The sequence below is a fragment of the Bubalus bubalis genome, chromosome 9, assembly GCF_019923935.1.
Source record: "Bubalus bubalis isolate 160015118507 breed Murrah chromosome 9, NDDB_SH_1, whole genome shotgun sequence".
Classification (NCBI taxonomy): Eukaryota; Metazoa; Chordata; class Mammalia; order Artiodactyla; family Bovidae; genus Bubalus; species Bubalus bubalis.
Window position 1 is genome coordinate 90239793 of NC_059165.1, and position 14435 is coordinate 90254227.

The 14435-nt window shown below is 50.1% G+C and overlaps 1 protein-coding gene across 3 annotated transcripts in view; it reads right to left on the reverse strand.

Annotated features, from left to right (window-relative positions):
* The window catches only part of GNG7 (G protein subunit gamma 7), a 138407-nt gene that overhangs the window by 109061 nt on the left and 14911 nt on the right, over nucleotides 1–14435 (reverse strand). Inside the window, exon 1 of one of the 3 annotated variants that reach the window (XM_044947905.2) lies at nucleotides 660–762. The exons of the other annotated variants lie outside the window; for them this stretch is intronic. The gene's annotated coding sequence lies outside the window, so the exon portion shown is untranslated. Of the gene's footprint in view, nucleotides 1–659; nucleotides 763–14435 lie in introns of those variants that run through there. 3 annotated transcript variants of the gene reach the window in all.

Sequence of the window (14435 nt, forward strand, 5' to 3'; positions counted from 1 at the left end):
AGCGCTCACTGAAGACTTTGCTGGAGGAATGAAGGCAGCAGAGGCAGCCTCGCTGGCAGTGAAAGGAGTCTGGACTGGTTCTGCCTGGTTCAGGATGAGGAGGCCGGTCCCTGGACTCATCAGCTCCTCGGCCAGGAGAGGGTCTGACCCCTGCCCACCCGCCAGTCCTGCCCTGGTGGGAGGAGCACATGTCATCATAGGTGCGTGGGACTGTCGGGTTGACTGGCAGCAGGCAGCATGCCAGCCCGTCTCCAGAGGTGTGTGGGCCGCACTCTCATCTTGACCCTGCTCTCACATGGGATGGAGCCAGGCCTCTGCTCTGAGCTCTGGGGTTCATGGAACCATGTTCCCCTGAGCCTGCATGGTCAGCCCTGTGGCCTCCGGAGGGTAGAGTGTGCTGAACGAGGATGCACGCAGCTGCCCCAGCTCGTCTTCCCAGAGCCCCAGTGCCTTGGTGTCGCTGAGACCACGGATCGCGCTGTCATCTGAAGGTCACCTCCGTCTAGGCTTTCTCCTCACCGTACTGTGGGCGTTCAGGCCACTCTTCAGGGTAGAGCAGCCTCTCTGGCCCCCCACCCATTCATCCAGGAGCACCCCCTAATCGTGACAACCACAGATGTCCCCAGATGTCACCCAGTGTCCCCTGGGGGTGGACTCACCCTGAGTGAGACCCCTGTGGTAGGGATTTCATGGACTCCCAGGAAGTCATGCGTCCCGTGACCATCTGATCTCTGAGGTCTGGTAGGCTGCTTACATTTCAATACACACCTGAGTGAGAGGGAGGGGAGGTAACCCATAGATGCTGGGGGTCACCCTGGTTCACACCATCTGACCATCAGGGGTTTATTCTGGTGGCTGATATGAGCTGAGCTTCCTTCCAGGTGGCTCAGTGATAAAGAATCCAGAGGAGTTCTTCAGGATACGCAGGTTTGATCCCTGGGTTGGGAAGATCCCCTGGAGGAGGAAGTAGCAACCCATTCCAGTATTCTTGCCTGGAAAATCCCATGGACAGAAAAGTCTGGCGGGCTACAGTCCATGGGTCACAAAAAGCTGGACGTAACTTAGTAACTAAACCACCATTCTTTTAAGGTCTTTATTGAATTTGTTACAGTATTGCTTCTGTTTTATGTTCTGCTTTTTTGGCTGCAAAAACATGTGGGATCTTAGCCTTGACCAGGGATTGAACCAGTACCCCTACCATCAAAGGCGAAGTCTCAAGCACTGGCTCGCCAGGGAGGTCCTTGGCTCATTGTCACTAGTTACATCTGCAGAGACCCTAATTCCACAAGAGGCCAGATGCCCGGGTGCTGGGGGTGAGGACTGGAACATATCTTTGGGGGAACAGAGCTTAGCTCACAACACCCCCTCTTTGGCCTTCCCCCTGCTCTCCCAGCCTTGCCCTGAACCCCAGCTCTCCTGACCCCCACATACTGTATTGACCCCCCAGCCGTGTCCTTCATGCCCATCAGAAAGCACTCCCAGGTCGCCATCTCTCCGGCGTCCGACCTGCTTCCCTGACTTCCCACCTGGAGGGCTGTGAGCTCACCGGGAACATTCCCCCGGAGGAGGAGGCATGCTGAGCTCCATGCCCGTCCCGGGGTCACAAGTTTGAGGCAGATGGGCAGGTGACGGCAGTGCTGGTCCCTGGAGAGATGACACCTGGCTTGTTGGCAGGGGCACTGCTCCAGGCTCAGCTGTCACCAATGGGAAGTGGCCCCAATGTCATCAGCCCCTCCAAGTGTCCTGAGAAGCTGGGAGGTTTGTTTTTGTTTTTTAAATGTAAAAGCTCCTGCTTTTTTTTTTTTTTGCTATGTCACTTGGCTTATGGGATCTTAGTTTCCCAAACAGGATTGAACCTGGGGCTCCTGCAGTGGAAGTGCAGAGTCTTAACCAGTGGACCACCAGAGAAGTCCAAAAGCTCCTGGTTTTTAAATGTTGGCAGTAATTCAGTAATTCTGGGAATCCCAGACTATCTTACCTGTTTGCTGAGAAACTTGTATGTGGGTCAAGAAGCAACAGTTAGAACCCTGTATGGGACAATGAATTGGCTCAAGATGGAGAAAGGAGTACAACACGGCTGTCTGCTCTCACCCTGCTTGTTTAATCTACACTCTGAGCACATCAGGAGAAATGCTGGGCTGGATGAGTTACAAGCTGGAATCAAGATAGGTGGGAGAAACATCAACAACCTCAGACATGTGGATGATATCACTCTAAGGGCAGGAAGCAAAGAGGAACTAAAGAGCCTCTTGATGAGAGTAAAGGAGAGTAAAGGAGCTGGCTTAAGACTAAATATTAAAAAACTAAGATCATGGCATCTGCCCCCATTACTGCATGGCAAACAGAAGGGGAAAAGGTGGAAGTAGTGACAGATTTCCTCTTCTTAGGCTCCAAAATCAATGCAGATGGTGACCGCAGCCATGAAATCAGAAGACGACAGCTTCTTGTCAGGAAAGCTATGACAAACCTAGACAATGTGTTGAAAAGCAGAGACATTGCTCTGCTGACAAAGGTTCATATAGTCAAGGCTATGGCCTTCCAGCGGTCACGTAGAGTTATGACAGCTGGACTGTAAAGAAGGCAGAACGCCAAAGAACTGATGCTTTCAAACTGTGGTGCTGGAGGACTCCTGAAAGTCCCTTGGACGGCAAGATCAAACCAGTCAATCTTACGGGAGATCAACCCTGAATATTCACTGGAAGGACTGATGCTGAAGTTGAAGTTCCAGTATTTTTGGTCATCTGATGTGAACAGACAACTCATTGGAAAAGTCCCTGATGCTGAAAAAGATTGAGGGCAGAAGGAGAAGAGGGCGTCAGAGGATGAGATGGCTGGACGGCATCACTGAAGCAATGGACAAGAACTTGGGCAAACTCTGGGTGAGGGACAAGGAGGCCTGGCGTCCTGCAGTCCATGGGGTCTCAAAAGTCAGACATGACTGGGTGAGTGAACAACAATAATAATTCAGCGTCTCAAACCACTGGGGCACTTCCCCTGTGGCACAGTGGATGGGAATCCGCCTGCCAGTGCAGGGGACATGGGCTTGATCCCTGGTCCAGGAAGACCCCACATGCAAAGGAGCAACTAAGCCCGAGCACCACAACCGCTGAGACCACACGCCACAACTACTGAAGCCTGTGCATCTGGAGCCTGTGCTCTGCAAAAGGAAAACTAGAGCAGTGGAGGCCCAGGCACCGGAACTAGAGGGAGCCCCTGCTACAACTAGGAAAAAGCCCGCACACCGACAAAGACTCAGCACAGCCAAAAAATGCACGTGTGCACGCGCACTCAGTCACGTCTGACTCTGCCACCACGTAGACTGTGGCCCACCAGACTCTCTCTGTGGAATTTTCCAGGCAAGGATTCTGAAGTGGGTTGCCATTTCCTCCTCCAGGGGATCTTCCCGACCCAGAGATCAAACCGTCTCCTGCACTGGCAGGCAGCTTCGTTACCACTACGCTACCAGGGAAGCCCAAAATTGATTAATTAATTAAAATTAAAAAAAAAAACCAACAACACTGGGTTCTGCCTCAGGCAGCCAACAGTGATAAGTGCTGTGGGCCGGACGAGCCCCACAGTTGGGTGTGACAAGAGGGCCGCTTCACCTCTGGGGTTCTTCACCCACATCCACAACCCCAGTCTGGTCACAAGAAAGCACCAGACACGCCCAGGTCAGGGGAGGTGCCGCCGAACTTCTGACCTGTCCTCACAACGGTCCGAGAAAGTCAGGGACAAGGACAGTTGGAGAAACTGTCACAGCCGGGAGGGGCCTAAGGAGACACGATGACTCCATGTGGGGTCCTAGAAAGTGCCCTGAAGCAGCAAAGAGGACGTCTGGGGAAAAATAAGACTCAGGTGGTAAAGAATCTGCATGCAATGCAGGAGACCCAGGTTTGATCCCTGGGTTGGGAAGATCCCCTGGAGGAGGAAATGGCACCCCACTCCAGTATCCTTGCCTCGAGAATTCCATGGACAGAGGACCTTGGTGGACTACAGCCCATGGGGTCGAAAAGAGTCCTACACGACTGAGCAACTAACACTTTCAGGGAAATCTAAATAAAGTATGGACTATGAAGATAAAATTTATCAATCTCAGTTCAACCACTGTGACAAATGTACAGCCTTGGACCTAAGATGCTGCTAGCAGGGGAAACTGGGTACGGGGCAGGTGGGAATGAACTCCCTGCACTGTCTGTACTTTTCTGTAAATCCAGCGCGGGTTCAAGAGATTACTTTAAAGAAAACCTTGACCGCTAGAAACAAGGTATATAGCATAAGACACTGCAGAACGCTCAGAACCTTATAAATATGTCTTCCAAACTTGACGGGCTTGTTCTCCAAAGGGACCACCATATAAACGTAAGCATATAGTAATGACCATTTTTTTTAGAAATTAGGAAACCACTGGGGAAGGGCTTCCCTGGCGGTCCAGTGGTTAAGACTCTGCACTTCCCACATGCTGCCTGGTGCAGCAAAAGATCAATAATGAGAATAATAAAGAAAAGCTAGGTTAGTTAAGCTCCCAGACGTTTGAAATAATGGCGCAAAAAGTTAGGAGGTAGGGAGCCCCTGAGAGGAGACACGGGGTACAGCCATTCATGGCACCGAGGGGTGCAGAGGTCCCTGGCCCCCAGCAGCCTCCGAGTCAAAAAGGGCCTTAAAACCATGTCTGTGGACACCACTCTGGAGCAGGAATAGTGACCACGGCTGCCCAGCTCGGAGCTGGCGCCCTGGGGAACCTTGAGGTCAGTACACCTGCAAGGTCAGGAACCATTTCCTGTCTATTTCAGGTAAGGAAAAAAGCTGCTTTTAAAAAAAAAAAAAGCTAGACAAAACATTCATTGGAAGGACTGATACTGAAGCTTCAATTCTTTGGCCACCTGATGCGAAGAGCCTACTCACTGGGAAAGACTCCGATGCTGGGAAAGATTGAGGGCAGAAGGAGAAGGGGACGACATAGGAAGAGATGGTTGGATGGCATCACTGACTCAATGGACATGAATTTGAGAAAACTCCGGGAGATAGTGGAGGACAGGGAAGCCTGGCGTGCTGCAGTCCATGGGGTCGCAAAGAGTCAGACATGACTTAGCGACTGAACAATAACAACACAAAACATAAGACATTGCCCAAAGTCAGTAAGTGGAAAAGAAAGACTTTAAACTTGAGTTTAAGTCCAAAGCTCATGAAGGGGGAAACCCAACGGTTCCCACTTGGCGACACTCAGTGCTGTCTGGAGACATCAGGTAGGGCAAGGGGGCGCTCCAGGCATCCATCAAGTGCGTGGGGGTCAGAGATGCAGTTCCACACCCCATGGTGCCCAGGATGGCCCCACACAGAGCCTGATCGGACCCAAATGTCAACAGAGCTGAGCAAGAGATCCTGCTCAACAGGTGGGGACTAACTCTTGTCATATGCCCAGACTCATGTGTACTAACACTGGAAGTCACCCCGGGTACTTCTGACTACCAAGAATTGCAGGACAGGGACTTCCCTGGCGGTCCAGTGGTTAGGAACCTGCCTCCCAATGAAGGTGGTGTGGGTTCAAGCCCTGGTCAGAAAGCTAAGATCCCAGGGGCCTCAGGGCCCAAAAAACAAAACATAAAACAGAAGCAATATTGTAACAAATTCAGTAAAGACAAAAAAAGGTCCACATCAAGAACTGCAGACCAGTACATTGGCTAGTACAATCCATCTAAATTAAAATCTTTTTTTAAAAAAGACATATTTGTATATGTGGATGTATACACACACAAAAAAATTCCCAAGTGACTCTGTGTGAAGAATCTGCCCACCAATGCAGGAGATGCTCGGAGTCTTAGCTACTTCACCACCAAGGAAGTCCCATGATGTACCTCTTAATATATATTTTTAGAGATGGCACTATGGGATCAGAAACCATTACACATTTTTAAAGTTCTTGAAACACACTACTAAACTGGTGCTGAGGAAGATTATGCCATCTTATATTATCCTGCAATTCACAGGGTCACACAGAGTCAGACACGACTGTGCGACTGAACTGACTGATAATATCCTGGTATCCACATCCTCATTATCGTGGGTATTACTTTTATTAATATTCACCAGTTTAAAGGTGAAAAATAGAGTCTTCTTGGGGTTTTGTAAAATAATTTTTTAACTTTGGAGTGATTTTAGGTTTGAACAAGACTACTTGCAAGGATAACACATAAACCTCCTATTTATCCTTCACCTGGCTTCCTCTGTAAGGTGCATTTGCACAACGAAGACATTGATGTAACTGCGTTACTACTAACCAAGCTCCACCATTTATTCAGATTTCACTAGTTTTTCCATTAAAGGCTCTCTTCTGTTTCAGATCCCATCTAGGATACCACATTGCATTCATTGGAAAAGACCCTGATGCTGGGAAAGATTGAGGGCAGGAGGAGAAGGGGGCGACAGAGGATGAGATGGTTGGATGGCATCACCGACTCAATGGGAATGAGTTTGAGCAAACTCTTCACTTCATAGACAGTGAAGGACAGGGAAGCCTGGCGTGCTGCAGACCATGGGGCTGCAAAGAGTCGGACACAACTTAGGGGCTGAACAGCAACGTGTCATCCCTAATCCTTAAGACACTCCTACACCTCCATTTTGCTGATGAGAAGATGGAGGTTCAGAGAGGTTAAGTGACTTGCCAACATCACAGAGCTGCTGAACGGCACAGCCTGGATGCAACCCACACCTGAAGAACTCTAGATCCAGGAGTACTCCAAGCATGCCTCCCTCCCCATCATCTCAAGTCCCTTCAAACATGCAAAAGTTAGTCTCCAACTCTCCATTAACACATGAAGTGATCCACAGCAAGTGTTAATAACTGGGTGATGAACCGCCATGACAGAACTAAGCAGACATCCTTCCCTGCAAACAGCCGCCTTGAGAAACTATTTCTGAACAATATGTCATCTCATGGATGTGTCCTTGGAAACCATCAGAGACAAAAGAAAAATCTCAGAAGAGATGCTGTCCTGTGACTTAGCAATAATAACATGTGACATTCAACCAAAAGCAACCCTGTTCCTATTGGGCCATCCACCTTATTCAGCACTGAGTGACCTCTGGCTGGGTGGAGGGCACTCTGAGACAGTCCCCCAGTGATCCCCAACTCCTGGTCCCTGTGCCTGTGTTCCTGCCTCCCACTGAGTGTGGGCAGGACCCGTGACTTGTACTAGCATACAGCATTGAGATGGGACGTCACTTCCATGACCATCTTATGTGAGAAGGCAGCTTCCACCTTGCCAGCAGACTCTCTCCTTTGCTGCTGTGATGAAGCAAGTTTCCAGGCTGGGGAGGCCCAGTGGCCCACAGCCAAACAACTGAGAATAGCCTCCAGCCAGCAGTCACGTGAATGAGCTTGGAAGCAATCCTTTCCCAGCTGAGGTAAGATGGCAGCCCAGGGGGGTCTTCCCTGGTGGTGGTTAAGAAACTGTCCTCCAATGCAGAGGACATGGGTTCAAGCCTTGGTCAGGAAACTAAGATCCCATGTGCTGCGAGGCAACTAAACGCACACAGCTCAACTAGAGAGAAGTCCACGTGCCGCAACAGAGAGCCAATGCAGCCATAGATAAATAAATAATTTTTTTTTTAAGACAGCAGCCCAGGCCAAGAATTTGACTGCAACCTCTCTCTGCTCAGAGACCCCGAGCAGAAGCCCCAGCTAAGCTGCACCTGGGTTCCTGACTCACAGAAACAGAAACTCTAAGGCAATAAACATGCGTTGTTTCAAGTCACTAAGTTTGTGGTGATTTGTTACAGCAGCATTAGTACACTAACACAGACTATTTCCAAATTCAAACCCACCCTCTAAAGGTGAAAATCTGAAATGTATTTGAAACATACAAGTTTCTAGATTTGAAATATACAAAAGCAGTCCAGCCTGGTCTTGAAGGCAATCACATTGGAGCAATGTTTCAAGGACAAGGACTCCCAAGGTGATTGTTTGAAAATGGAGATGTGAAATCTGGGGTAATGAACAAAACAGATTCTACTTAGCTGACAATTATAACCAGATTTTTCACACTCAACTGCATATACTACGTCAGGCAGTTTTTCTGCGTTATTGGGTTTGAAAGCTATGCTGTTGTGTGTCACCAAAAATAAAAACTGATTCAGAAAACAACGCTATATGTTATATGTGTGTGTGTGTGTGTGTGTGTGTGTGTGTATCTCGTACTACTTTTCTTAAAACAGAACTGCCATGACGCCTCCCTCTCTGGCTGAGACCAGAATAGATAAAAGTCCAGATTTTTACACACTTGGGACTGGCAATGTTTTAACACATGGAACATTCTATGAGGTTGCAAACTGTTTTATATTCTTCAAACATATCCTGACTGTGCCAACTGCCCTGACAGTTGGTCATATTCTCAAGTAGAATCTAAACAGATTACACTTTTAGAGACAGATGCATGGAGGGACTAGAGGGTCTCTCCACCACAGAGCAGGCCTGGTTACATCCCCTGGACCATCACAGGAAACAGGATCCTGGCTTTTATGAAACGGGAACGCTGGAGGGGAGAATGTCATGGCCAAGTTCAGTGCTATCCATTGAAAACTCGTGACTGCAAAGACTGGGAAATGCTGGCCAGCAAGGAGAGAGAGAGGTCACTTGAAGGTAAAGAGGCAGAGAACACTATTTACCAAACCAGACTGGTGAGAGATTGCAAATCTCAGTTTGTGTGGCCCCTCTCCTAGGACCACTATGAAGGACAGCCATGACCTAAACTGGTTCATGTGTGGGCCTCGCCTCCCCCCACCCAGAGAAGTCCTGGGGAACATTTTCCCAGGGTCCTATAGGTCAGGGGTCCCCAACCTCTGGGATCTACTGCCTGATGATCTGAGGTAGAATTGATGTAATAATAACAGAAATAAAGTGCACAATACACATAATGTGCTTGAATCATCCCGAAACCATCTCCCACCTCGGTCCATGGAAAAACTGTGTTCCACGAAACCCATCCCTGGTGCCAAAACGGCTGGGGACCGTTCCTCTAGAATGCCAAGAGAAACACAGGAAAAGCTTAATTCACATATATTGCATGGTGGTTTTCAATGAGGAAGAGAAACAACTTTGCCCCCGGGGGGCACTAGGTGATGTCTGGGGACATCTGCTGTCATCATGACTGGGGGTGGGGTGCTCCTGGGATCGAGGGGGTGGGGTCAGGGAGGCTGCACCACCCCCACAGCGCTCAGGACACCCCACAGAGGACAACCTGGCCTCATGGCGGCCCTGATGTCAGCAGGGCCAAGGCTGAGAGAGCCCGCCTGGCCTGGCCCTCAGGGCTAGAGGGACTCGTTTGTCTTTATTACAGACCCAAATCTGTGTCATGCCCGCGGAGGAAAAACAGTCGCGTAATTACATTTCCATACGTGCTACCAGGAACTTTTTTAGGGAAGACAGTTTGGGAACATCGGCTGGAGACAGAACGTTCCAGGAGGTGCTGAGTCAGAGCAGAGCTGCTGTCAACAGGCATCACAGTGTGTGCTCAGTCACTTCAGTCGTGTCTGACTCTTTGCGACCCCATAGACTGTAGCCCACCAGGCTCCTCTGCCCATGGGATTTCCCAGGCAAGAATACTGGAGTGGGTGGCCACTCCCTTCTCCAGGGGATCTTCCCGACCCAGGAATCGAACCCTCGACTCTTGTCTCCTGCATTGGTAAGTGGGTTCTTTACCACTAGCGCCACCTGCCGCTGACAATTCAAACATATTAGCTTTGGCTTTGAGCCCATTACATATGTAGTGGGCTGCATGCCCACCCGCCGGGACTTGGGACTTTGGGGGACATCTGTGGTCATCACGACTGGGGGCAGGGTGGTGGGATCCCTGCATCTAAAGGGTGGGGTCAGAGATGCTGTTCCACCCCCCACAGCACCTAGGACGGCCTCCAGAGGGTGACCCAGCCCATGTCAGCAGGGCAGAGGAGGGGACAGATACTCCCCAGCCCGCCAGCCACTCTGGGGTAACTGTAAATCGCCCAAGCAGCGACCATGAGTGGCCTGCAATGACACCCTTCCACAGACGTGGTCCTTGGGCTTAAAGGACAAGTCCAGGCCTGTGACACCCTAAAGCCCTCTCACCCTGTCCAAAACCCTCTTATCCTCTGGCCGTCTGCCTCTGAACACCAGGGCCTGGGAACAAGGTCAGTGGAGGGTCAGCAGCCCATGGGAGACAGCTGACGGGGTCCCGTCCCCTGCATGTGGCCCTGAGCAGAGGGGCAGCGGATGCCCCCAGCTCCCAGCTACACACGGGGAGGTGGACGTGTGGCACACAGTTCCCATGGCTGGGCTGGGATGGGGAGCCCAGAAAGGGATGGAGAAGGAACCACAAGTGACCACACAGGGTGACACCTGGCAGGCTGTCTTCCTGGGTCCTCCTCCACTTGGCCTCACTTGGCTCGTGGACAATCACCTGCTCTGGGGGTGGCGCCGCAGTAAACAAGAGCAAGTCCTCACTTTGCCCCAACTCAGGGCCTCACCTGGGATGGTGCCTCAGATTCCCCGTCTGCAGCACAGATGGGATGGTCCAGCCTAGGGTGGGGCCTGAACAGTGGGCAGCTCCTTCCCAACCTCACCTCCAGCCCATTCAGCCTCATCCCTGGTCCTCAGTTCCTGGCCGAGGAATGGCCATCAGTGTCCAGTCACATCCACCACGACTGAGTCTCCTCCACACCTGATCCCATCTCCCCAGGGACAGACCTGGTCTCTTCCTCACTTTGGTCCGTGGCTGTGGTGGCAGCCATTGGGAAGACAACAGTATTAATATTAACACACACTGCAGGGCTTCCCTGGTGGCTCAGGAATTAAGAATCCGCCTGCCAATGCAGGGGACACGGGTTGACCCCGGTCTGGGAAGCTCCCACATGCAGTGGAGCAACTGAGCCTACGTGCTGCAACTCCTGGGCCCCTGGGCCCCAGAGTCCGTGCTTCTCAACAAAAGAAACCGTCGCAACAGGGCCCTCCCTGAGCTTCGGGGAGGTGAGTTCCCAGAGAACGGGGCTCCGCGCGAGGGCAGACTGGGCAGGAGATGCTATGGACCCCGCCCTCGCGGAGGGGCCTGGCGGATGCCTCCTTAGCCGGAGCTTGGAACAGACTCACGGCCAGCGAAGTGAGTTCAATGGCTGAGGTGAGGTACCCCGTGTGGGGGCCTCATAACCCAATTCAGACTACTCTCCCGCCCGTCCTTTAAAAAAAATTAAAAAAAAAAAAAAAAAAGAAAGAAACCGTCGCAATGCGAGGCCTGCATCACAGCAAGCGAGCAGCCACTACTCGCTGCAGCTAGAGAAAAGCCCCCACAGCCACAAAGACCCAGAGCAACATACACCGACTGTAACACGAATATTATCTCTAATGTGACATAAATAATAATATTAAGGGCGTCCCTGGTGGTCCAGGGGTTAAGAATCCTTGCTTCCACGCAGGGGGCGTGGGTGCAACCTGGTAGGGGAACTAAGGTCCCACATGCCATGTGGTGTCGCCAAAAAATATTTTCAATAATAATAATAATAAAATAGTAACATTAACAGTGATAATACTATTACATCAAAGGCAGTAATAACCTGTCCACCCCTGACTCGGGTCACCACCTTGGCCACCATCTCGGCCCTTAGGAGGATTCTGGGCAGTGATTTATATTCCATTTTGCCCACAAGCAAACAGAAACAAAGAGGTTTTGCCCAAAATTGTCCAGGGAGAAAGTTTTCCAGTGTCTAAGTAGTCACCCCAATCCCAAAGTCTCACTGTGCCACAAGGCCCCCGACATTCCACCAGGTTCCAAAAGGTTCCAGAAGTTTCCATCATTTTTGACCTTACACCTCCTCCACTCTCACCCCTCCCAGGAGTCCCCATCCCACAAAGGAGGGAAGGACTCTCAAAACTCCTCGAGCTGAGCCTCACTTGCTGCCTTCTCCCAGGAACCCCAGAGCACCCCCCATTCCCTCCCAGTTCCACCCATGGCCAGTTGGGGCCCAGTGCTGGCAAAAGCTATGGCCAAGGTGTGACTGCTCGACAGCCCAGGCCACAGGAGAGTTCACGTCCTTGTGCCAGAATCTGAAGGACAGGGCTTAGAAGGAGAAAGTGTCAGATCACAGCTTGAACTCAGCCAGAGATGGGCATCGCTCACGGCCCATCAAGGACTGCATGCAGGCTCACTCCATGAAATGGCACCCCCCTTAGACCAACAGGTTGGGGGCAGTGTTGTAGTAAAATAAATATAACAGAAAATTTATAATTTTAATCATTTTAAAATATACAATTCAATAGTATTTAATACAGTCACAGAGTTGTGTAACTATCACCACTAACTAGTTCCAGAACATTCCATCATCTCAAAAGAAGCCCCGTTCCCATCAGTAGTCGTGCCCAGCCCCTGACAACCAGGAACCCACTCTCTGTGTCTGCAGATCTGCCTGCTCTGCACGTTTCCCATCAGTGGAATCACACCCTGTGTGTCCTTCTGTGTCTGCCTCTCTCACTGAGCATCGTGTTCTCAGGGTCCGTCCACATGGTAGCGAGTGTCAGCGCTTCTCCCCTTTCCGTGGCTGAGGGATGCTCCCGTGTGTGGAGGGAACACAGTTTTGTTTATCTGCTTGTTTGCCGATGAGACAACATTTGGGTGGTTTCCACCTTTTGGCTGTTGTGAATTATGCTACTGTGAACATTGATGTTCAGGATTTTGTGTGGATGAATATTCTCATTTCTCTTGAGCGGACACCCAGGAGTAGAATTGCTGAGTCGTATAGAAACTCCATGTTTTCCAATCAGCTGCCTGATTTCCATTCTTGCCAGCAGGGCACAGGGTTCTCTCCTCTCCACACCCTCGCCTACGCTTGTCACTGTCTGTCTTTCAACTCTAGCCATCCTGATAGCTGTGAAGGGGTGTCCTACTGTGCTTTTGATTTGCATTTCTCTGAAAGCTAATAGTGTGGAGAATCTTTTCATGAGACCATAGTCCAAGAGGGGCAGGTTTGGCCACGCTGTGCAGCCTGTGGGATCCAGGCCCTCAACAGTGAAAGCGCTGAGTTGCACTCATTGGACCGCCAGGGAATTCCCAACACCACAGTTTTTAATCCTAGGAGACAGGTGCACCAAAGCCAGCCTCACATGCCCAATTACACGGCCAGAAGGAAGCATGGCTGGTTCTGTCACCGAGAGAAAAAAGCCTGTGCAAAATTCAGACAACATGATCAGCTTCGTCTAATGGAAGAGCTACAGAGTGGCGGGCCTGGGGCTGGGTCCCTCCTGGCTTGGCTCCCTGGTTCTTTTCTTTTTAACTGAAGTATAGAATACAATTGATCTACAATATTGTGTTAGATTCAGGTATACAGCAAAGTAATTCAGTTATACATGTTTATGTATCAGTTCAGTTCAGTCGCTCAGTCGTGTCCGACTCTTTGCGACCCCATGAATCGCAGCATGCCAGGCCTCCCTGTCCATCACCAACTCCCAGAGTTCACTCAGACTCACGTCCATCGAGTCAGTGATGCCATCTAGCCATCTCATCCTCATATACCTAGATTATTTTAACCTTTTTTCCATTATAGTTTATTAAAAGATCATAATATTGATGTTGAATGTAGTTCCCTGTGGTATACAGTAGGTCCTGTTGTTTATCTATTTTATATACAGTAGTGTGTATATGTTAATCTCACGCTCCTAATTTATGCCTCTCCATCCCCTTTGGTAACCAAAAGTTTGTTTTCTGTTTCTGTTTTGTAAATAAGTTTCATTTGTAGTACTTTTTAGATTCCACATATAAGTGATATCATATAGTATTTGTCTTTCTCTGACTGACTTCACTTAGTATGACACTCTCTAAATCCATCATGTTGCTGCAAATGGCATAACTGCATTCTTTCTGATGGCTGAGTAGTATTCCATTGTATATATACACATCTTTATCCTTCCATCTGTCAATAGACACTTGGGTTGCTTCCACATCTTATTTATTGTAAATAGTGTTGCTATGAACATTGGGGTGTCACTTCCCCAGTCCTGAGCCTCAGTTTCCTTATCTGAAGACAGACCCTCAGAGGGGCACCCCAGGTGGGTGCTCTTGGAGCCAATACAGCCCTGGGTGGGAACCACTATGCACAAAGTTAAATGCAAGTCAACAGTGACCAGCCCATCACCAGAACCTTGACCTGGGGCAGGAGGAGGGGGAGAGAGACGCAGTTGCAGCCCTGGGGACAGGAGGTCATCACATTGGCCCCAGAACACAGACTCTAGAGCATTCTGGAAGATTCAACCTGGGCTCAGTGAATAAGAGCCGCTCTAAAGACATGCAGGTGAAGTAACTAAAATGGAAAGTTCATCCCCAAGAGGCTCCAGGATAGAATCACGCATCGTGGGCTCAGCTACAGACTCGGTAGAAAGTGTGTGGTTGGGAATTCCAGCTGCCCTTTAGGGTCCAGCGCAG